Source organism: Ochotona curzoniae, unplaced genomic scaffold (assembly GCF_017591425.1).
Source record: "Ochotona curzoniae isolate NIBS_2020 unplaced genomic scaffold, NIBS_Ocur_1.0 scaffold_3208, whole genome shotgun sequence".
Lineage (NCBI taxonomy): Eukaryota > Metazoa > Chordata > Mammalia > Lagomorpha > Ochotonidae > Ochotona > Ochotona curzoniae.
In genome coordinates, this window is record NW_024467106.1 from 21,580,232 (window position 1) to 21,605,183 (window position 24,952).

Sequence of the window (24,952 nt, forward strand, 5' to 3'; positions counted from 1 at the left end):
AAATAAATAAATCAAGCTTAAAAGAAAAAGAGGAGGCTCAGCACAGTAGCCTAGCAGCTAAAGTTCTCATCTTGAATGCACCAGTATCCTATATGGGCGCCATTTCTAATCCCAGTGGTCCCGCATCCCATACAGCTCCCTACTTGTGGCCTGGGAAAGCAATCAAGAATGGCTGAAAGCCTTGGGACCCTGCACACATGTGGGTGTGGGAGACTCAGAAGAGGCTCCAGGTTCCTGGTTTCGGATTGGTGCAGTTCCAGTCACTGTGGCCACTTGATGAGTGGATCAGTGGAAGATCTTCCTCTCTGTCTCTCCTCCTCTATATATATCTCACTTTCCAATAAAAATAAATAAATCTTTAAAAAAAAAAAAAGAAGAACCTGTCAATCACTTCAAAAAAAGATGGAAAGAAGGGAGAGGAGAGAAGTCCAACCCTGCTGACTTCTAGATGCACATCAGTTGTCAAGCCAATGCCACAATCTTCCTGAGCCTGAGCTGTAGCTGATGCCTAGACATGAAGCAGATAATGAGTCTGTTTGTTTACAGCCCAGGATTCCCTCAGCAGGCAATCTTTGTTCCAGAGTTCTCGTTCATGATAGCTGAGAGTTAGTAAAATCTCAGCTGTGGCACATGGCTTTTCTTGTGATAGTCTCCCAGTTTCTCCTGCCCTGTTCACTCTCCTCCCTTAGTTATTTAACTCAGGTGATACCCAGACCATCAATAAGCTGTTCATATAAGGATACTTCAAAGGTTCATGAAAATGTGATTAAAACCCTAAATGTATTTTAAGACAAAAAATGGAACACCTACAAGCAATAAGTCTCCCAAAAACTCATGAGAAGAACATGATAGTTTTAAAAACCATGCATGAATGTCAACAATGTTTGCTAGCAAAATACATTTATCCTTTAATTTCATTTTCCACAAACTTTGTTAAAGGCCTTTACACTCCAAACTGCTTCTTATGGACCGCTTCCCTGAGGATCCAAGTGGTAAATATCTGTTACCTGACTGGGCATCACTGTCACCTTGCAATTCAAATGGCAATGTCCTCATTTAGGAGATGGAGAAGCATACAGGGAGGAAGGTGGTCTGCAATCATTCAAATCCAGCTACACTTCACCAGGGACCAAAAAATTGGAAGGAATCATTTGCTACTTAACTTGTCAGTAGGAAGAAGATTCACTGATGGCATCTTCATCTAAGGGAGGTAAGATCAGACCTCAGGAAGGAGGAGATACACAAGAGTCCCTCTGTCTCTTTGGAGATCTGTCTGGGCAAAGCGATGTCCTGTGCACAACCCTGGATGGAAGGAGCTAGAGGTGTCAGGCCAATCATGCATCTCTGTGTGTGGACCTGTTAGGCAACTGGGAAATATCTACAGACACACTCTCAGATCTGATCAAACGAACATGAGGGTACAGGTGAGGAAGCAAGATGGGAAAGATGAGAGAGAGACAGAGACAGAGAGAGAAAAAAGAGAGAGGGCATTTCCATTTGTTGGTTCTCTGCCTAAATCTGAGAACAGCTAGGGCTGAGCCAGGCCAAGGTCAAAGCTAGGAACTCCATCTAGGTCTCTCACATGGGTGACAAAGACTCAAGCATGTGGACCACCATGTGCAACTTTCCCAGGAATGTTATAATGAACCTGGATCAGAAGCTGAGGAATTGGAACTCCAACTGGCATCCAATAAGAAACATGCGGGTTCTAAGCTTAAGCTTAACGCACAGCACCGTAACCCCTGCCCTGAGTTCTCTTCTTTTTTTCTTCCTATCTCTCTTTTCTTTCTTCCTCTCTTTTTTCTTTCTTTCTTTCTTTCTTTCTTTCTTTCTTTCTTTCTTTCTTTCTTTCTTTCTTTCTTTCTTTCTTTCTTTCTTTCTTTCTTTCTTTTTCTTTCTTTCTTTCTTTCTTTCTTTCTTTCTTTCTTCCTTCCTTTCTTTCTTTCTTTCTTTCTTTCTTTCTTTCTTTCTTTCTTTCTTTCTTTCTTTCTTTCTTTCTTTCTTTCTTTTCCTTCCTTCCTTCTCTCCCTCCTTCCTTCCTTCCTTCCTTCCTTCCTTTCTTTCTTTCTGTCTTTCTTTCAATAATGCAATGCTCTTGATGCAAATATAAGAATGGCACTGAGTAAAACAAAAAACTGTGTCACTGGGGTAAAACTTGATGCTCATAATAAGCCTACAACTGCTCGCTGAAGGCCTCCTGCAGGCCAGGTCACTTACCTGCAGCATGTATGAAGACGGGTCAGTTATTACCGGTGTGGCTTTGCATCCTTTATCCAGAAACAGAACAGTTGTTTATGAGGATATCATTGCTTCCTTTCACTATGCTCTTAACACATTCAACTTCTTAGGCTACATAATAAATGTTGTATTATGTACTGCTATCTTTCTACCTATCATTGATCTAACATTTCTATCATCATCTATATCAACTGCATAAACACTTTAAAAAGTTTTTATGACTCATTCTTCTCATCTCTTAGCCTACACAACAAGCATCCTTAACCTCATTTTACTGATGAGGAAATCAAGGCCCTGGGAGATTGGGCAATCTGTTTTTAAGGTCATACCACCTGATATGATGTGGAATGAGAATTTAGCCTCAAGGGTGTCTGGCTTGAGAGACACCCTGTCCTCTTCACATTCTGTTGGGGCTATAAAGACACTAATGGTAAAATGTGCAAAATGCTCACCAAGAAATAGATTCTAGCAATAAAATGACAGAACGAGGCCTGGATAAACCGGGTCATCTTGTATCTGCTCTGTTGGCATTGGAGTGTCCTTTTTTGGGCTTTAAATGGAAAAGAAGTCAGTTTCCTTTAATGATGATAAAAGAAAAGCTTTGGATATTAACTGTGAATGTCAGCCAGGATCCTGGCTGACATTCTGGTTTGAGAGGGAGGAATGGTTTTGAGCATGGGGCCTGGAAAGAGCCAGTCTGGTTGCCTGTATAGCACTACTTCTTTCTGCTAACTCTGGCTCCCATTGACACCTCAGTTTCTTTCATCTATAACATAAGAGAGGATAATTTGTTCAAAGGGTACCCTGGATTATTATTTAATAATAAGAAATGGAAGTGAATGCATTTGGCTGAGGCATATTTAAGCAAATTTTAACTAGATAGACTTTTATTGAAGCAATGTATTAGGCATTTGCGGGGTCCTGGGACACAGTGACAAGTAATGTGTGGCTCAGACCTGTTTGGGATAGTATTTTGGAGGAATAGGTGTGATAATGGCAGCTGGAACAGTCTCTGGAGGAAGGTGTAACCACCTCATGAGAGACCACTAAGAGATGTTATGTGAGTTAAGGGGATGGGCAGAGAGAAAGGGGAAAGCTTACCTGGTCAGGTATGCATTCAGTTGCCTCATGAAGCTGCGGCTTTCCTGAGATCCTTGCCTTGATTTGACCTTGGTCTCAGCAAGGTCAGTGTGGTAGTAAATGGTGGTGTGAAAAATCTCTCTCTGTCATTAACCAATCAATTCATGGAAAAAATGCTTAAGACAAGGGGAAAAGCCCGTTGTAGCTTTGTTCCCACAAAGAATGGGCACCACGTGTGACCTAATTCCATCTCTCAACCCAGTGACCCAAGTCTCCTCCCTTTTGCTGGATTCACAGTTTCCACATTCTTCTGGAAGCTTCTGGAACTTGGTGACCATACTGTTTGCATCATCATGGAGATGAATCATGGGTATACAGAACCCATACCTCTCCTGATTCTCAAGGGAATACTGTGACACATGCTTCTTGTGAGCCTAAAGGTATCAGAGCCTATATGTGGGATTTGGAGCACACGTTCTTAGTGATTTGTGTAGAAAGTACATAGAGTCTTGGTTTTCCCATTTGTAAAAATGGTGGACTACCACTTTCCTTGAAGAAACTCACGATGAATCAAAGAGGGAATAGTGAGAAAATGCCCAACACAAAATAGACTCTTAGTAAATGTTATTTTTCTCCCAGTATTTCTTTTTGTATTTCTTTTTCCAAATGGGAATCATCAAACTATAGTCTGATTTTTTTTTAATAAAAAAGAGCTATTGGGAGGTGATCACCTCCTCATTTACAAATCATCTGTAGTGGCTCCTATGTGTTTGGCAGACTGTGTGGCTGTGACAAAGACCACATGTGCTGCCACTGGTCTACTAAGCCAAACTATTTACTATCTAGTTTTTCACAAACTATAATTACTTAATGGACCTTGAGAAAAATGGTCTTAGCTCCCACATTCTTTGCAATTTTATTTTTTAGACTTAATGCTACTGGTGACTTAAGTCACCATTTATATACAAATGGGCCCCTTTTACTTCCACCTGAATACCATCCTGTTTGTTATTCTCTGAGCATGACTTCTAGTGCTGTCACTCTGCCTTTCAAATAAATAAATACATCATTTAAAAAAATAAAAATAATAATAGTTTGAGGATTAACTGGAATCATGTGTATTAAAATGCTTGGTTTGATGCATAATACATAAACAGTGCTTAATAAATATTTATTCATTTGATAGAATACACATGTAATATCTGGCACATTACACATGCATTAGAAGATGCTATCCATTCAGTTCAATCCTAGCATTTGTACCTGGGTCAATAGAAGGTCCTTGCCAGATGTTTATTTACTCAATGGAATACTTACCCAATGACTGGCATGGTAGCTGCTTAGTGAGGGTTCATTCATTCCATGAAAACTTAGCACAGTGCATAGCACTTAGTCAACACTCTATAAATGTTGGCTGAATCCAAGCAGGAAAAAAATTAAACTTTATTTATTTAACGAGATTTTGCAATCCCATAAATATTCTATATTGTTGCTGATGCCTTACAAAGTGAATCAGCCATTGCAGAAACATTCTCAGCTTTTGCTTGTTAACAAATCATTGTAAACTATTTTCCAAGTATGCACTATCCCATAAATATGCTGTAACAATACTGGATATGCTAAACACCCACAGAATCTAAGAGGCAGCAAGAGAACACTCTGTATGAGTTAATTTAGAAGTCAGATTGGATCCCTCTTCCTGGAGAGACATGCACCTCCATTACTCCTCCTCTTATTTGTCCTGTGCTCAGCTGAACAACTCTTCTGGCAGACCTTGAGTCCCAAAGGAAGTGTTCCAAGTGTGGTTCTCAGGAATTAGAATTACTAGAGAATGGATACATATGTGAGTATGTTGATATATATAAATCTTTCTAAAGACCTAGCCTGGGAAATTGTTATTTTATTTGAGTACCTTGCAGTAGTAAAGCAGTTCCCTTGGGGAACAGAAGAGTCAATTTTAGTGGCAAAATTTCTCTTTTTCAGAGGCCGATGTCTCTAACATAATCAGTGAGCTGAAGAAAGGATTGTGATATGCCATTAACAGATCTTTGATTTCCCCAGTTACTCAGAAATCCAGGAAGAAGAGACAAACTCCATGTGGTTCATACATAAAGCAGACAATAGTTAATCCTGAAGAAGAGATGGAACTTTTCAGCAGAAAAGGCACAGGAAGAGTATTTGAAGTTTAAGAGTTTGGAAATGAAGTTTGACGTGGCTAGGCATGAGTGACTGATCATGGGGACAGCAGCAGTGAATGGTGCGTTCACTGGGAGAGCGTTCCTGCTGTGAAAGAGAGCTTATATCTGATTCTATCACTCATGAGGATTGTTATTTTAATAACATTTAGCACTATCTGTCTTTTTTTAGATTTGGTTGTTTATTGTTATTTTTTCTCTACTTTCTCTTCTAGTGTATTAATTGGTTGAAACCAAGATGGCCCTGTTTGTTTGTTTATTATATTTTGGCAATCTTTACATTGTTGATTAGGGTAAAAAGTTACAAGGGCTAAAGGGAATATTGAGGAGAAGCCCCACCCAGGCTCCCACCCACCCGAGGTCCCGGATGTAGGGCATGCTCTGAGATCCTTGCTCAGGTGGTCCCAGTAGTTCACCAGTTATGCATCGCTGCCAATCTCGCCACTCCAGGCACAATGAGGCTGTTGAAGAATCTACTGATTGACATAGTCCATCATAGAGTCTCCCTTTGTCCATTGTTTCACTGCCAACATATAGCTGTGGTGGTTGGTTGACCTGTTCTGTCTTCCGTCTTTTCTTGGTTAAGGTTCTGAGTCCACCATTTTGATTGAGGGCATCCCCAAAGAAACTTTGAGGTGTTCCCAGACAAGATTCCTATATGTACTAGCAAGTACAGGACCTGGCACAGTCCATCGCCCCAATCAGCTGATGGTTGCAATTGCTAGGATGGTTCCGTCTTCAGCCCCAACTTCCACTGGAACCAGTGGGTGTTGCAGTCCATCCTGGTTCTGCCCATCACATACTTGGCCATCACATGGACCAGTGGGAACTGCAACCTAGTCAGAGCGACCCCCAATAACCTCCACCAGACCTGCCCCCTACCCTGGTTTGCCAGTATGTATAGTAGACTAGTTCAGTCTGCCCCATATCCCATTTGGCTCTTGTAAATGTTGAAGGGTATTGGAGCTTAGTTCCATCCAACCAGCTCAACTATCCAGCCCTCACGGATGTTGTTGAGTGCCTCTCTGTCTAGCCACCCCAGCCCCTGTCCTAGTTATTTTGTGATGGCCCTGTTTGTTACCTTCAGAGAGTCTAGTTTAGCACAAATCTGCTAATAAGTACAAAACAAGTTCTAATACAAATAAGAAACAGAAGTTCGTATTTGTTTCTTGCTATCTAACCTTCCTCTATACACAGCCAATGTGTCAGTTAGGTATCAGGAAGGAAGTGGGTATTTAATATAAGCAATGAGGTACTTATATAATCCCCTAGGTGCTGCAGAAGCCACGCTAGGGAATTGCTGGCTCAATGTACACCTACAAAGATGCCATTTGGAGGTCAGAATGCTATTGCTGCTTCTGCCTAAAGCCTCCTCCAGTGCCTCCCATTCTCAAGATCCAGTGACGACCTTACGTGCCATAATGTGAGTCAGGCTACAGGCACGCATGCGTGTACGATTTTGTTTGCCAGCAACAATGAGAACAGCACTCTGGATTTCAACTCATTTCCAACATCCAAGCCTCCTGAGAGTTCATCGCATTGGAGGAACCTCATTTTCTTCCAAAATTCTGCAAGGGAGTCAGGGAAATGTAGCTTTGGATTTTCCAAGCCCTATGATAGAGAAGTGTCATAGAGAGGGATGGGAAATGATGTCTAGTTCTAATCAGATATCCAGCACAGTCAAGAACAGTTCAAACTATTTCATGCTTAACATATGAGTTAGATTCTTTTAAACCAAAATCTTGGAGCTGCTGTTATGGTAAAACAGGTTAAGCTACCATTAGTGACTGGCATGCCAATCAAAGTCTTGGTTCAAGTCCAAGCTGCTCAACTTTCTATCCAGCTTGCTGGTGTGTGTGGAAAAGTGACAGAAGATGGCCCAAATGATTGGATCACTGTCACCCATGTGTGAGATTCTCATGGAGTTCTGGGCTCCTAGCCTTGGCCTGGCCCAGGCCCTACAGCATAGAAGTCCTCTCTCTCACCCTCTCTCTCTGTCTCTTTCTCTCTCCCTTTTTATCTTTCAAATAAATAAAATCTTTTCCAAATTGTTAGTCCTGATAAGGTCTCCCCCAAAACACATTACTTTTGTGAGCCTTGTTTTGTGTCACTGTCTTTGTGAACATGTTGTTGACAAGTAGTCTATTTTATAACCAAAATAATAAGCTCCTGATTTCTCCCCCAACCCTTTCCTCTTCCACTTCCCTTTTTTTTTTTCCTCCTTTTTTCTTTACTGTCTGAACAACTCAGTACTAACCCAATCAGTTGGAACAAAGCAAGGTCCATTCTGAAGATGGGAAGGTCATGGTGGTTAAGATTGGGGTATACAATCAGTGATTTAAATCACTGCCTATGACACCAGGTTCCCATGTTGGAGCACCTGCTCAAACCCAGCTGCTCCACTTCAGATACAATTCAGCAGGAAATGACCTAAGATCTTGGGCACCTGCAATTCATGATGGAGATTTGAATGGAGTTCATGGTTCCTGGCTTCGACCTGGCCCAGCCTCAGCTATTACGGTATTACGGCCATTAGGGAGGTGAACCAGCAAGTGAAAGATCTAGCTCTCACTCTCTCCTTCCCCCCTCTGTTGCTCCGTCTTTCAAAGAAATGAAAGCCTCAACAAGGCAGATAAGATGTCTATGCTGAATAAGATGGCCTGGAGAGGTAACATTAAAGTCCAAGAAAGGGGAGACAAACATCCAGGAGGTGCAAGAGTGTTAGAGTTGGGGTGAATAAATTTCTACAGAGCGCAGGGATGAGGCAGCAAAAGTAGGTAAGTTCCACTAAAGGGGAGTAGTCAATAAGGAAATATGTTTTAGAAAATAGAAGCCAAATTTCTCACTGTGGGAGAAGAATCACACATGTGTAAAAGAAGAGAAACATTAGCATGGATCCTATCATGCTAGTCTAGACTTGGAAATACATATGTGAGCTCATTATTTTCAGTATATGCACAAAAAAGATATGGAGATTATTATTCATGTAAATGTAAGCCTGTGTATTTGTGCATCTGAGCCACATGCATCCCAGCTCTGTCCACACAAAGAGTGGGGGAACATTGACACCTCCACCACAATGAACACATCTGGACCTTGTATTTCAAGTAGCATTTTGCACTAAAAAAGAATCAAGGTTCCTCAGAGAAAAGATAAGCTGGGCCCAGATCATCATGTGTTGGAGACTAAGGAAGCACACACATAATTGCAGAGCCTTGTCAGAAGGACACCCACTCCCCATGTTCACCAGACCTGGTACACAACAAACATCAAAGTCAATATTGAAAGTAATGGGAGAAGCTCTCCGTCCAACTTAAAAAGCAAAATTAAGAAGAGTAGAGTACTTGCATAGCTTCAGGAAAACAGTGCAACTTTCCAGTAGAGAAACCCAGCGGCCACCAAGTAAGGAGGCAGTCACAGTGAGTATCACTCACCGTGGGGCAGCAGTGTGGTAGAGTGCAGTGACAACAGCATCGCTTTTGTGGTGTCTGCCAAGGAGGCACAACTGCAATGATATTATGAGGAAACAGCAAACAAACTCCAACTGCAAGGTATTGTATATAGAATACTTGATCTATAATTTCCAAAATTGTCAAGCTCATAAGAATTATGAAATAATGAGATAATACTCCATGATTAAGAAGACTGAAGAGGTTTTTTTTAAAAGCCAAATAAATGGGACAAATGCTAAAGCTAGAATGGAATCTGAGAATTAGGTAATAATGTTGATTTCCTGATTCTGATGGTGGCTTTGGGTTATACAACAGAATATCTTTGTATGAAATATGCACTTAAATATTTTGTGGTCCTAGTCAAAATAGTAGCTTATTTCCAAAGAGTTCAGAAGTGAAAAAGAATTATTGTACTTGTAACTCTAGTGTGTTTTTTTAATATTTCAAATTATTATTTGTCTCTTAAATATAAGTATTCAAGTACCAGAGAAACCCAAGTGTAAGAAATCAGTAACCGAAATCTCAAAATAATTTAAGTAATCCAAACAAGAGGGTAATTATTTGTTCATATTGAATCTCAGAAACATAAAGTGAAATTCCTATTGATACGTTTTCTAGAACATACAGGATTCTAGAGGCCACATTGGATACATATAACCCCAATCTCTCAGTGTCTATCACAACGCACGGAAAGAAAATGTAATGAAGAAGGGCCAGATATGAGTGTCATTTTTGCCACTTCCTAAATATGTTATTTTGGGCAATTGTTTAACTTTCCTAAACTTGAGCTTCCTTAACTATGAACTAGAGATAATAATATTTATTTCACACTATTGTTGAGGGAATTAAATACAATAATGGGTGTGAGCCTGCCTACTTAATGACTGGCGTAGGAGCACAAGGTTTTCTATTTTGTTCTTAATTGCACAACAATTTAAAATTATATAACCCAGCAAGTTCCTCTGACATAATTTTTACGCATATAGCTAGAAAATTTTGTAATTTATTCACTCGTTCTTATTCAGTTATGCACTTAGATCTGGATATATAGTTATGGAGGGCCTATTACAAAGGCTAGTATGGGCCAAGTCAGGGAAAACAATCAACTTTAAGTTACTTTCATTCTACCAAGAGGAAGATGCAATGGAAAACAATGCTTTAAAAACAGCTGTGAATTATGAATTTGAATCAGTTTAATAATCCAACCAAGGGTGTGTTTGCATTTCGTTCCCTCTCTCTTATTGTAGCTATTGAATCCACCCACTTCTCCGTCACATACATATTTATTTTCCAATGGGTTCTGAAAGATTTCCAAGGTAGAGCAAGAAACAGGGAATGCAGCTGACGTCTGCCTTCCCCTGGGAATTATGTCACTCTTTGATTTAATTCCTCCTGACATTTTTTCCCCTTGTACTTTCTGCTCTTCATCAAAATACAGCCTTCTCAGAAAACAAATGTACTTATTGAATACCCAGGATAATCTGGGATATGGTTGCCACTGACTTCGTGCAGTTTGGAAAAACATGTGTAGAGACCTAGCCCATACATTCTCATTAGTAGAAGGCTGTTCCTTGGGACATCTAACCTCCCAGGGGATTCTCAACAAACCCCACTTAGGTAAGGTAAAGGGATTTATTTTCCATTTTGAGGCCATTGGCAATTTTGTTTGCTTAAGCTTAATTGTTCCCGGATACTAACAGGGAACGGAAGGTAACCGTATGTTTGATTTTAGTGACTCTTGGCGTTGATCTAACATCCTTGCTGGAAAAAAGAAATATATATGTATACTAAAACACCTAAGATAGTACTTCCAAAAATTCATTTTAAAAAAAGAATTTAAAAATATGTTTATTTTGGTTCAGCCAGTTTAAAAAACTCCACTCATTGTTTTTCATAGTAGTCATTTTCATGGACTGCAGGAAGACCCCTCAAACACGCAAAATACAGTTTTACTTTTTTCTGGTTTTTTGCTTTGCTTCTTTTAGGGAAAAAAATCTTCATGGAAGCGAAATGCAGATAAAATCCAGCTGTGCAGCCCGTGCCTCTGTGTGAGGTTTCTGAACGTCACAGGGAGAGACGGCGCAAGAGTCTAGGGTTCCATTTGGAAGCACAAGCTCAATTAGTCAAGGGAGCTTCTCTCTGCTTGTCCATCTCCCTCTTCCTCTGCTATTTGACTTCTATCTCTGCTCTTTCTCCAAATTATTCCATACAAGTGTCATGGTACTCAGGCACCCACCTGCTTGACTTTCCTGAGAAAACGGCCATTTATGCTGGCAGACATGTAGAGCATTTGGTAGTACTTGAAATTAGCTACACAAATTTGTGAAAGAACTCCTGGATGACAGCAACCAATCATGAAGGCAGGTCCCCTGAAGTTGAAGAAATCACCTCCACATTCACACAGCCTGCGTCATGTTTAGTCACTTGTGGGCACCATGGACATCCATAATCTACCCATGCATGCATCAAATGACCTCACCTCCGGCTTATTGTGATACCTGGTGCACTGTACCCCCCACTGTGTTCCCTCTCAGGACTTCCCTTCCCAACCTCATCTCTCTGGCCTCATTGCCCTCTCTCTTCTCAGTAGTTCTTTTCCAAGCCTTATTCTAAGTGGGGGTGCAATACAAGTTTCCATCTCCCTGAACTCTTCTAATTTCCCATCTTTCCCCAAGCTGGAGGCGCTCCAGAGGAATCTGGAAGAAAAAGTGAGAGCAAAAATACCATTCTTATCAGACCTTCTGGGGTGGAATCATCAAATCTTGAAAAGGCATGCTTGGTTTTATAGTTCAATATTTAATAAAGGGATGAGCTGTCTGTTATTTTGACTGCCAGTCATAGAAGGCAAATCTTGGCACAGTTTATGTGGCATGCACAGCATAGTAAATCTCAGCTAGGCTGGAGTTGTGTTTGCCAAAGAACGTATACCATGTGTTTTCAGGTTGAGAAACAGTTGTTCTCAATAACCTCATCCACTCCCACAGCTTTGATTATACACATAAGCTGGCAACTCCCAAGGTTCTATCACCAACCTGGATCTCTGAGCCACACGTGGATGGCTTCTGGGCTGTTCCCACCCAAACATCCCAAACATCACAAGTTAGAACATGAGTTCACCTGCTCATGTTCTGCCTGCTCCTGCTCTTGAATTGATGCCACTGTTGGCCCCAGTCACCCACGTCATGGGCAGAGGATTCCACCCTGGCATTTGTTCCTTCTGTGTAATGGCCACATCCAAGACATCTCAGATACTCCTCTTCTCACCATGGCTACAGACACAACCTCGGCCCTGGCCCTCTCTTTAGGGTTTCTTAGTAGACAACAGCCTTCATACTCAGTTTCTTGGCTTTTCCTTCTCTATCTAATCTATCCTCCACAGTTGAAAATCAACCCATCCAAAATAAATATGTAGAGATTTCATTCATTCTCTTACTTAAAATATTCTTGTGGCTCCTCTTTCATTTATAGAATGAAACATGACATACAGGAGATGGACGATCTCTCTATCTCTTCATTCCTCCATTTCTTCCCTTGCCTGTTTATCTCCTCTCTTTGATGTTCTTCCTTTCAAATAAAGATTTTTTAAAAAATTGAAATCCATACATGATTTTTCCTAATATGAATTTTCTATATAATATATTGTATGTATATTATATATTATGTAATATATAATATATTTATACTACATAGTATATATAATATGAATTTTTTATACGTATGGATTTCACTTTTTTACCAAAATAAGCTTATTTTTTTAAAGATTTATTTATTTTATTGGGAAGTCAAATATACCGAGAGGAGGAGAGACAGGAAGATATTCCGTCCAATGATTCACTCCCCAATGTGACCGCAATGGCCAATGCTATGCTGATCCGAAGCCAGGATCCAGGAACTTCTTCCGGGCATCCCACATGGATGCAGGGTCCCAAAGCTATGGGCCATCCTCGACTGCTTTCCTGGGCCACAAGCAGGGAGCTGGATGGCAAGTAGAGCTGCCGGGATTAGAACCGGCACCCATATGGGATTCCGGCGTGTTCAAGGCGAGGACTTTAGCCACTAGGCCACACCACTGGGGCCATAAAATAAGCTTATTTTTCAATTCCATTTTCACAAACTTTTTGGTGTTCACTTAGACATCTGCCTTTTCTACAAATCTAACACATAGCCTAGTACAAAGTAGGGAATGAATTAATTATTTAATGGTGAATGACTGAGACATCAAAAGTCTGCTTCCCAGATCCTTCCTCACAGGATCTAATGTCATTGGAACAATAGCTGGGAGCCCTGAGCAGATCTCAGAAACAGAAGAACAGTAAACTCCCTTTGGGATTCAGGAGGGGAGCTTTCTCTAGTCCTTACTTAGTTCCAACTTTTGATCCCCACCATCTCTTGCAATGACCATCAGGGTTGCTCTGGGGAGTCCCCCTCCAAAAAAAATTAGATTAGATAGACAGAGACCAATAAGGAAAGCTTAGAATCAGACAGGAAATGGTCAGCCTGGACTCACATATACCTTACTAGGTAGGACACAAAGATTAGTTACTCCTCACTAAGGTATTAAAGATTTCTCTGCACCTCAACTGCTGACATATGCCTTGTTAGAGTTAATAAGCCAGTTTGAACCATCCTCAAATTCACCAAGTTCAGTAAAAATTATGCTTCAACACTACAAACTACTAAATACAAAATCAAAAATAGATACAAAACAGCTGAATATTACCCTATAGCCATTTTAAGGTGTATTAGCAGCCGGTTGTGTATAAACCAAAATTGAAATATCAATGAGTAGTCACAGGATGTGGTTAAGAACTTGCATTTTCTAACACATTGGTCACTCAACACCTTGTCAATTAACTTCATAGTGTTGTAAATTGTTGTTGATATGCTGTGGCTTTTCATTGGATGGGATGATATTCTGCCAGCTCTACCTCCAGACCAAAGATGGTCTCCCCAAGAAACTGTTGAATTTATCTGGACAATAAGATGCTGGACTCTATGCTTGGTACATGCTTGCAATGAAGGAATCATGACTGGATTTTAACTGTACTACTGCAACAAGGTGGAGGAATCCACCATGGGGGGAAGGTACAGAAGGGGTTGGGGGAATCCCAGAGCCTATGAAACTGTGTCACAGAATGAAATGAAATTTAAACAAAAGTCAGCCTTGGACATTCTATAGTATCACTGCTAGCATATTCTATTGATCAGGACAATAACAAAGGTTCCCCTACAGTCCAAGGAGGAGGGCACAGATGCCATCTCTTGATGAATAAGTATTACAATCACATTGCTCTAAGGCCACGTGGGATGGCAGAGACATTGGCATGACCACATTTGGAAAGTGACTGCCGGAATTTTCTTCGAAGTAAACTGTCCTCTGATATTATGTGATGCTAGCTTTAATACAGGCATAGTGAATATATAACATATATAACAAATCAGAAACAGCTCTTGCTCCCCAGAAACATTTTCAAAGTCACTTATTTCTAACCATCATCATTCTGAACCAAGTTAACGAATTTCTGCTCTCTTTTCCTCTTGAGTTGAAGTCTGAGTACCATGCACCACATGGGCTCTGCAGATATACCCATCATGCTTGAGTTCAAGGACAAATACTGGCAGCTACTGAGCTGAGGCCTCAAGAAAGAATTCAATGAACTCAGAAAAGCTAAATAAAAAAGAAGTGGTTTGTGATTGGTGTACACAGATATCATATCACTAAGCTTCCTTGTGCAAGAAAACTGCCACCCTGGGGACAGTTCTACCAGCAGCTTGTTTTTTATAAATGAAGTTTGGTTGGAACAGCATCAGGCCCCATAGGTTTACATATAGTTATTGAGTTCTTCCACGAGGCAGAACAAAGTGGTTGCCACAGAAAATAGACTGGCACTGCCATATCTAACATATTTCCAATCTATCCCTTCACAGCAAAAAGCCTGATGACTCAGTTTTTTGAAGTCAGACTAAATCTGTTTACTGCTTCTGTTAACCCTTGCAGCTGCCATTTTTCATGTGTTGCCAAAGGGCCAAGTTCAGTGCTAGGAATCATTAAGAGTATTATCTTTAAATTTTACATGGATCCACAAAGGAAACGTTATTTCTATCTTGAAGATGGAGAAAGACAAGAGATTTTTAAAAATTAAAAGATCTGTCTGGAGCCACAAGGAGTACGTGGCAGGATGTAAACCCAGGTTATTTCGATGCCAAAGTCCTTGCTCTTTTCTTTTCAGCCTTCAATCAATGTGTGGGGAACAGATCCTTCTGCTCTCTGATGCCCAGGAGAGAAACGACTGCTATTCTTGCTGGAATCCTGAAGCTGCTACACGTTATTATCATCTGCACTGAGTGTAACCAACTTTCCCAAATAACTGTCTGCCGTGGGAATGATTTGTCATCAGTGGGACAGAAAACACACAGTCACCTCTTGAAGCCCTTGGACATGGCCGAGAAAGGAGGGGCAGAGGCAGAAAGAGGGAAAGGAGAGAGAGAAATAGAGAGAGACAGATAGAAAGAGATGGACCATTGAAGCTCTTAGCACCTGACTTCCACTGGGACAAAAGTTATAGAGCTGCAAACAGGAACTTCAAGAGACCCCCTGCCTTTCCTCAGTGCTACTCAGGTTGGAAGGGATATCCAGGTACCCTGGAGGATCAGATAGAGCTGGTAAGAATTCTATTTCAGTTCCCTGCTAATGTCCTGGAAAAGCAACAGAAAATGGGTTCAAGTTTTTGGGTTCCTGCACTCACCTGGCAAACTTGGTAAAAGCTCCTGCCTTCTGGCTTCAGACAACCAACTGAGTTGTGATAACCAACTGAGAGCTAACATCCGCTGGGATGTGAAACTAGCAGCTGGTTCTCTCCTTCTTTTCCTATATCTGACTTTCCTTATTCAAATAAATAGAAATAATACATTTTCCAACAATAAATAAATAAATAAGACAAGGAAAAGCTGGTGATCACAGGTATCTTTGATCTTCATGGTAAACAATGCTACCATGAAACTCTCATTCACAGCTGATGAATTTCCTGTCCAAGGAGAAATCTGCATTCTCCCCCTTCCAGGCCTCAGCCTGTCCACAGGCTGGGAGTAAGAAATGATTAGCACAAGTTTCGGGAATAAGGCCTGACCAAAGATTCCCCCAAAATTTGCCTTTTATAAAAAGATTTATTTATTTTATTGTAGTAAATTTTTATTTTTATTGACATAAAATAGGATTTACAGAGAGAAAGAGAAACAGAAAAAGATCCTCCACCTACTGGTTCACTCCCCAAGTGACTGCAATGGTCAGAGCCGAGTCAATCCAAAGCCAGGAGCCAGGAGCCTCCTCCAGATCTCTTACATGGGTGCAGAGTCTCAAAGCATTGGATCATTTTCTGCTGCTTTTCCAGGTCACAAAGAGTTGGATGGGAAGTGAAATAGCCAGGACATGAACCAGTGCCCACATGAGATTCTGGTCCTGGAAGGGAGAGGATAAGCCACTTACACCATTGTGCAAAACAAGGCATTGCCCACTGTAGGTGGAGAGCTTTGAGGTTATTTCTGTATTTGTTTTTAATTCTCATATTCATGATATGCAGAATTACTAAGCATCTACTGTATGCAGATTGTAGGCATTTAGGATAAACAAACCACTGCTTTCAGTAATGGTTTTTGTATGTTCCATACTATGCGCTTCCTGAAACCATGTTAGTAACGTATTTCAGGCTCACATCAACTCTGTGAGGTAGATGGCCTAGCATTGTCTGATTTCACAAAAGAGGAAACTGAAGCAAAGAATGTTCATGAATTCAATACATTGCTCACACACAGGCACACTCATAACCTATTGTGTAAATGTTCAAAATAATTGGGATGTATACAGGTAGAGCCCTAAAATTTAAAAAGCAAAATTCTTTACTGTACATTTCTGCTCATTGCACCATCCCCCACTAAGTAGGCCATTGAATGCATTATGAACTCTGGCAATTGCACCAGGTCATATGGCCCGGAATGACCTGTCAATCAAACGCCATTCTCTCAACAATTAAGACTAAGGGATCCTAGAAATACCTTGCCGATTGGACTCCTGAGACTCAATTCTCCTCCTCTACTCCAAGCTCCCTTGTCACCTTCCACCAGAAGCAGGTGCCTTTTGGCAAAATCAGATGTCTACCCAACCAGTAAGAAGAGTAAATCTAAACACCCAGCCACAAGGTGGTAAAGAGGCCCAGAGTCAACTCCAACTACAAGGTTACGCAACTTACTGACACCTTCCCCCAAGATGGCCACCCTCAGATCAACCTGGGTGTACCCCAAGGCAAAGCTTTTTCGGCAGCACACTTGCCGCCTCCTCCTCATCCAGGGCCTCAGATAAGCTGCCACCCAAGAGAGGAAGAAAGACAGATTTACTCTGAGAGCGAACATTCATTGGGAAGTGAAAACAGAGTGAGCGGGAAGTTGGGAAATACATTATTGGGCCCCAAAGGAAATATCTGAAAAGTAGCAAGCTTGGCTTCTTGTGCTGTTTGTAAATGCATTTCTGGAAACTTCTGAGAGGTTCCCAAATCAGTGAGGTCAGTCAGTCTTCCAAGGAATCTTTAAAGAGTTGTTAAATGTTCTGATTTAGACAACAGAAAAGAATTTGTTAAAACTTGATACCAACCAAGAGGATATTGCAAGACTGGAGTTGGATGTCCCAATATGAGAATCAATGAATTGAATGTGCAGATAAATGAATTAGTTGTAAAGACTAAGTGGTTTAGTTAGCTATCCCAGTATAAATGTATTTAGTCATTGAGTCAGGAAATATTTATTGAGTATCTATGAGGTGTCAGGCACCATTCCTAATTGCTGCAAGTTTAAAGATGCAGAAGACTTGTCTCTGCTTAATACAAACACACAGTGAACCACAATGCACTGTGCTGAGGACTGAGAGTGGGATAAGAGCAGAAGAAATATTTTGGAATGGACCGGGAATGCACCAATAATGCTGCCAAATATCATTAGACACTGGGAGGCCTTCAGTAACTTGCTGAAACTCCTTCCTCAATTCCATATCTGTAACACGGAAATAAAATCATATTTTTATTAGAAGTGTGCTTTGAATATTAAATGTTAATATGCAGAGCCTGACACAGCCTGGATGTCATTTGGAAATTTTTATCATCAGGTATGTCTATTATGTGCTAGATCCTGTTCTGAGAGTTTTATATGAATAGCCAAATGGTAGATAGAGACTTACCACTCTGATGTTCTAAGTGGCTAAATGGAGAAATTGAGCAGTGGGGTTGCGTGGTCTATAAGTGCTAGAGCTGAGATTTGGACGCAGGAAGTCAGTCCCCTGAATCTGTACTCTTCACCTAATATAAGTCTGTATTAATGCCCTACTGTGTTGATTCTGCAGAGTGAAACAAAGAAAATGGAAAATTCTTCCAAGAGATGTAACCTGAGCTGCACTTGTGGACATTTGCAAGAAGTTGAACAGGAAGAGCTGAAGGTTGGGGAGGTGCATCTCTATGTTTCTTGACAGGATTCAGGAGCTGTGGTTTGGGATGTGAATTTAAGCAGTGGGCAATAAAAGGAGGCTGTTTCTTAGCATCACTTCCCTGCCGCTGTCCTGTGGCCTCTTTCATCTTTCTGTCTCCTGCCCCAGGACACTCTCCACTCCATGGTGTTTTTAGGGATTGACAGTGTTTCATTTCATCATATCTGGCTTAATTTGTCCAGAAAGTACTCTTAGCTGACTTCTCTCCCTCTGCAACCAAAATCACAATTGTTTCACAGGTTCCCCTTCCTACACCTCTTTTTGTCCCACTGTTGTCTCTCTTCCACACTGCGTACTTCGCTCCATAGAGTAATATCCAAACTCTATGTTCCCAGCACACCACTCCTTTGGACTCCTCACCCACATTTCCAATGGTGTCTGTCTAAATCGAAATCATCTTTTCATACTCAAACCTGCTCTTCCTCCTGGCATCCCAGTCTCAGCAGCTGGCATCATCAACAACCTAATTACCCAGGCTAGAAACTGGGAGTTGTTCTATATTCCTCTTTCCATTCCACCTCCGCACTGAATTAGTCACCAAGTCTTCCTGAATCCACCTCTTCTGAAGCCTTCCCCTGCTTCTTTGCTTCACTGCCACAGTCTGGTTCAAGCCCTTACTACAGCGTTGCTAACTGGGCATGATTTCCCAACAGTGTTCCTTCTCTCTTCATTTCTTGCCCTCTTCTAATCCATCCTACACATCAGGCCTTGGCAAACCTTGTCTCTAAACAGCAGGCTGACAAATATCTGAGGTTTTGTGGTCACAGGTTCTCTGTCACAGCTAAGTAACTCTGCATTTAAATGAGTATATGCAAGTGTTATAACAAAATGTTATTTTAAAAAAGAAGAAATCGAATTCATTTGTCCCATGATCCTAATTGCCAACTGACTACTGTACCATGCTGTTCCAGTTTTCTAATGACTAAAAGCCCATTTCATCCCCTTAGTCCTCTATTTAAAATCCTTCAACAGTCTTTCAACACTGCCAAGAGCAAAGCCCTTGGTAGGGCTGCCAGATCCTAGTGTTCTGAATTCTAGTTTTGTCCATCCATCAGTTCCCCGTTTTCCATCTCTCTCTCGACTACTGCAGATCCTTCATCTATGGAGACTTTTGCTCTTTGCCTCTATACTTACACACATGCTGATTCTTCTACCTAAAGAAGTTCTTTGTTTTATCCCATAAGTCTCCTTTTTAAGGTTTACCATCCTCCATGCAGGAAGAATTCAGTACTGCTAATAGTTATCTATTTTACTTGCAAATTTGGATGCATTTGATGATATATCAGGTTAGATTTTTCTCATTAACCAAAACTTTTTGTGGCTAAAGGGATCCTCACTTTACATAGGAGAAAACTGAGGTAGTAGGGGAGAGCAGATTACAAACCCAAGATCACACAGCAAAGAAAAATCTAAAAAAAAAAAAAGTTAAAACTTGCAACACATGGATTTTGAATCCAAAACATCTCCCTACTCTGTTTGGTGAATCAGAAAGATTTTTATATTTCTTGGGTCTACCTTCCACACAGCACAAAAATAATATTGCTTGTTTTTCTCTGCATCTGTGTGAGCCATCATGAGTAGAATAAAGGATGTGGAGCTATGTGAGGGTTCTCTAGGAAAAACTGGGTCACAAACGAGTGATATGGTCAGAGATAAATTCCAGAAAGATAAATGTGAACTGATGATGAGGGAGAGGTTGGAGACCAGAAAACTTTTCTGGGGCAGCTGCCCCAACCAGGAGCTTGGTAAAGATCAGGACTGGAAATGACAACGGGATTGCAGCAGAGGGAAAGATGGATCTGTGGAAGCTGACTTATCGGAATTGTGATGCTTCAGGAAAAGCAGCACGGACACAGAGTGGAAAGAACTGGTGAGAATGTGAGATACCAGACGTAGAATCCGACCTTCAGGAAACCTGAGCTGCCAAGGTGTCAACTGGCCTTCTAAAAGAAAATAATACAAGCTCAGACATCAAGGAGACATTGCTGAACAAGAAATCCAACCAAAGAAAAGCTCTCATTCCACTTTGCTGTTCACAAGACTGGACAGAGAAGCTGGGTTATTGGCTGAGGTTCTCATTTAGCTGGCAAGTGGCACTTGTATGATTAATAGCCCCCAAACTGGCTCTTCCCACCAGCTGTCAAGGGTGGGATGCTGGCAGAAATGATGGGTAGTCTCAGCAAAGATCAGAGAACAGAGCTCACTCGGAGACACATGAGACACATCCTTGAAATATTTTAGTTGTTGGCCTGTGATGGGGCCGAGTTCCTCTGACATCCAGAAAGTCCTTTTGTCACTGACATTGATCTTGGGCCAGCTGGGGCAGGAATTTGGGGCAGTGACTAAGATTCCACTTAAGATATCCACATCCCATCTTGTAGTGCCTAGGTTGGAGTCCAGGTGTACTTCTGAGTCCAGCTTCCAGCTAATACAAACCCTAAGAAACCACAGCTGCTGATTCAGGGACTTGAGGCCCTGCCGTCACTGCGGGTTAGCAGGATTGAATTCCAGGCTCCTAGTTTCAGCTGATCCAACCCCAACAATTGTCAGCATATGATGTAAGGAGTGAATCAGAAGATGGAAGATCTCCTCTCTCTCTCTTTTATATATATATATATCTGTTTCTCAGGTAAATAAATAAATATTTGAGGATGCTACTATTTTTGCATTACAAGTCAAGAACTGTACCTGGCATTTATTTCTGTACATTTTATGGAATATCATGTTCTGTGTCTATATGATTTGTACAAACCATCTGAAATGTTCACGAGTTTTTTCCGTACAATGACTTCTCTTTAAAGGGAAGTGTGCTTTGCTAATGGCAAGCACACTGGAAAATATGAATGTGCTCTTCCCAGTGGCGCTCAGAGACAAAGGGCAATCCAGCAGTGTCAGCAGTAGCCCTGAAGCAGCAGGACACAGATGTAATTGACCACGAGGCCATGGGGCAAGATTTCTTTCTGCAGCACACAGCTCTCCCAGAGGCTCCAAAGGAAGCACCCATGGGTTGCTGTGTTTCTCCAAGAGCTTTTAGGCTAAGGGGAGAGAAACAGCAGTCAGAGTATCTTAAACTGTGCCTTTGCTGATGTAAGATTAATATCCATGGTGAGAGCATAGTGTGACCAAAATATAGACTAGCAAGAGCTGAATGTGGTTATCATTCACCAGGTTGTTTTTCCTGTGTGATGATGCCTCAAGTCTATGAGTTTGTTTACTCAAAGCCATCACTGTGGTTCAGCGGATTAAGCTGCCCATGGCTTAGGCATCACTCCCAGAGCCTACGTCTGAGTGTTGGCTGCTCCACTTCAGATCCAGCTCCCTGATGATGTGCCTAGAAAGGCAGCAGAGAGTAACCCACGTGATGATACACATGCTGCCACCTACTTAGAAGACCTGTTGGATTTCCTGGCTCCTGTCTTGTGCCTGGCCCTTCCCTGGCCACTGTGGCCATTTGGGAAGTGAACCAAGAAATGTAAGACATCTATGTATGTGTGTGCACGCCTGTGTGTGTGTCAGGGAGGTGGAGTAAGAGGATATGTATAACTGCTTTTCAAATAAATGAATAAATCACAAGAAATAAAAACACACCTTCACCAGCGCCATTGTACCTAATCTCCATAATAAGTCCTGCAGACTTATACCATGGAAAGATTCCTAGAGGAAGTGTTATTTGAAAAGTATCAGTGCATCAAGCAGCAAAGGGGAAGTAGGCCCTCAACAGAGAAAGCAGCTGGTGGCAAAGCTAGAGAGCGCCTGGGGAGAATACAGCTAATAGTGTGTTAGGGACAGAGAGAGGTGCCCAATGGGCAACAAGAGTAGTCCTGGGGGCCAGACAAGAGAGTTGAGGCTGAGACTTAATCAACAGGGAGCCATCCTTTTCTAATTACCCTGCACTTCTGTATTCTTTCTCCTTTTCCTGCATTCTTCCCTTAGGAGGCAAGAGAAGAGAGCAAAAGAAAGTAGGAAAATATGGGGAAACCAAGGGACAGGGAAAGGGGAAGAGGGGAAGAGGCTCATGCCAATTCCCCTTTTTATTGGTGCCACCTCTCAATATCTGCTGTTTTATACAAATTAGCAATGAGTAACCAATGGCCTTAGAAGAGACTTCAGTGCTGAAGCTACAACCCAGGAGGGCTGGACTCAGCTCTAAGTGGCCCAGCCACCGTGGGTCCACCATCGTGCCTCTCAGGCTCTTGGCCCTGAGGACAATCCCTCACTTGCTATAACGTTTTTTTTTTTAAGTATTTAGTGTCTGTTGTTTGAGAGAATGAAGTACAAAGGGGGAAAAATATATCATTCAAATTCAAGCACATTCTAGAGTCAGTTTGCATTCAGTCCGTGTAATAGCCTCCATACACTTTAACAAGGACTTTCATGTGCAATAACTTACATCAATGGCAAATGGTAGTGCACATTGACAAACACCTATAACATATGTGATAGACCAAAGGAAAATGCCTTTATATATAAAGAGCTCTTACAAATTAATAGGAAAAAAGCCAACATCCTAATAGGAAAAAAACAAATAGGAAATACTGATGGATTTATTAATCACAAGAAAAAAAAGTAGCTATTTTAACTTCTCTCACAATGAAATATTTAATATGTTGAATATTATTTCTTCAGCCTAGTGGAGTAACCAATGCTACACATCTTGATAATCATAATGTAGATAAGGCACCACTTTTTTCCACAACTGGCAAAGTGCAAAGGAAAACTAACTATTTGGAAGACAGCTTGACCACACATATCAAAATGAAAATAACATTATTTGACACAGAATTCTACTGCCAGATAAGCAAAGTCACATGTGCGCACAACGAAATGTCAAATGACACACAGTTATCATGTAACTTTCTTTCTTTCTTGCCTGGTGAACTGTTCAGGGGTCCACTGACTTCCCAGAAAGAGTCTCTGTGCCTTAAGACCTCAGGCTCCGAAACTGGAACAAGTCTTGTTTGAAAGGTTCTCCTGTGGTCAGCTCAGGCCTGTGTCCCACATGGATGCCAGACATCTCCATGGGAGACAAGATTATCTTTTCATTTCCTTTCACCTCCTCACCTCTGCAAGACCGGAGCAAGGGGAATAGTCTCCCTCACATGCTTGTGTGGTGTGTGTGGGTTTCCCACACAGCTCACTGAAGACACCTGAGCTGGTATTTCCTGGTTCCAAGCAGCGTCCACCAGCTTGCACCTTCTGCTCTGCCTTAGCTCTGGGCCCCCACCGCCCCTCTCTGCACTCTCAGCAGTGCTTTGGCTCCTTTCTGTAAGGGAAAACTCCCTACCTCGCAATAAGGTTCTCCCACCTTTTCCGCCACTAGCAACTTAATCAATCTCAACATCTCTGTTTCAGACCTGTGCTTCAAAACTCAGGACCCAGGAATGATGCTAGATTCCCCCAGGGGTTCTCATCTAGCCCTTCTCAGTTCTTTATTCTAATTTATCTTTCCATGGGAAATGAGGATGGTGGGCAACACAGCACACACTGGTAACACCCTCCAAAGTGTCTCCCTCCCAGCTGATCCAACCTCATAGGGCACTGAGGATGGCAACCAGGCAGTGATGGCAGAGCACATCAGACATGCTCTCAGAAGGTCCTGTCTAGATGGGCCAGCACCTTGGTTTAGGCTTGACAAGGGAGACATCCCGTATCCTTTCTAGGTATCTGGAGCCTCAGAATCTGAGACTAAAAGAATTTCATTCTAACATCCTCTTATAAGTATGCATCATATATATCATTTATAGCACTGATTACAGTGAAAAATTACCTGACTCCCTAGTAAGTAAATTAAAAAACAGACACATGAGAGTCTGCATATATCATTACAGGAAAAATGCTGCATGGTCAACCATGAGGTTAAAGCAGAACACAAAGAAGTGAGAGCTCTCAACTGAATGTGAGTGTTTTCCAGAAGGTATCCTATTATCCTATTACATACTACACATGACTGTGCTTGCACGAGATTTGGATGGGAAGGAGACCAGGTATTCATTGTGTAACTTCTAAAACATTTTAGAGTTGTACCACAAAGCATTCATTTTTATAATTTTTTAAAGATTTGCTTAGTTTTATTTTAAAAGGAGACTTAAAAAGGAAAGACAGAGAAAAATCTTACATCTGTTGGCTCACTCTCCCCAAGGGCCACATTGGAGCTGAGCCAATCTGAAGCCAGGAGGCACGAGCTTCCTCAGGGTCTCCCACGTGCATGCAGGGGCCCAAGAACCTGAGCCATCCTCTGCTGCTTTCTGGGACATAAGCAAGGAGCTGGATCAGAAAGGGGGCAGCTGGGATAGAACCAGCACACAGCATCCTATATGAGGTATGGGCTCTTGAAGGTGGAGGGTTAGCCTGTTGAGGCACTGAACCAGTCCCTCCTTTAACAATTTCAAAATATAGTGCAAGCAGATTACACTTGACAATAATTATCTCTATGCTTATAAATATCTGGTAGAGAATATTTTTGA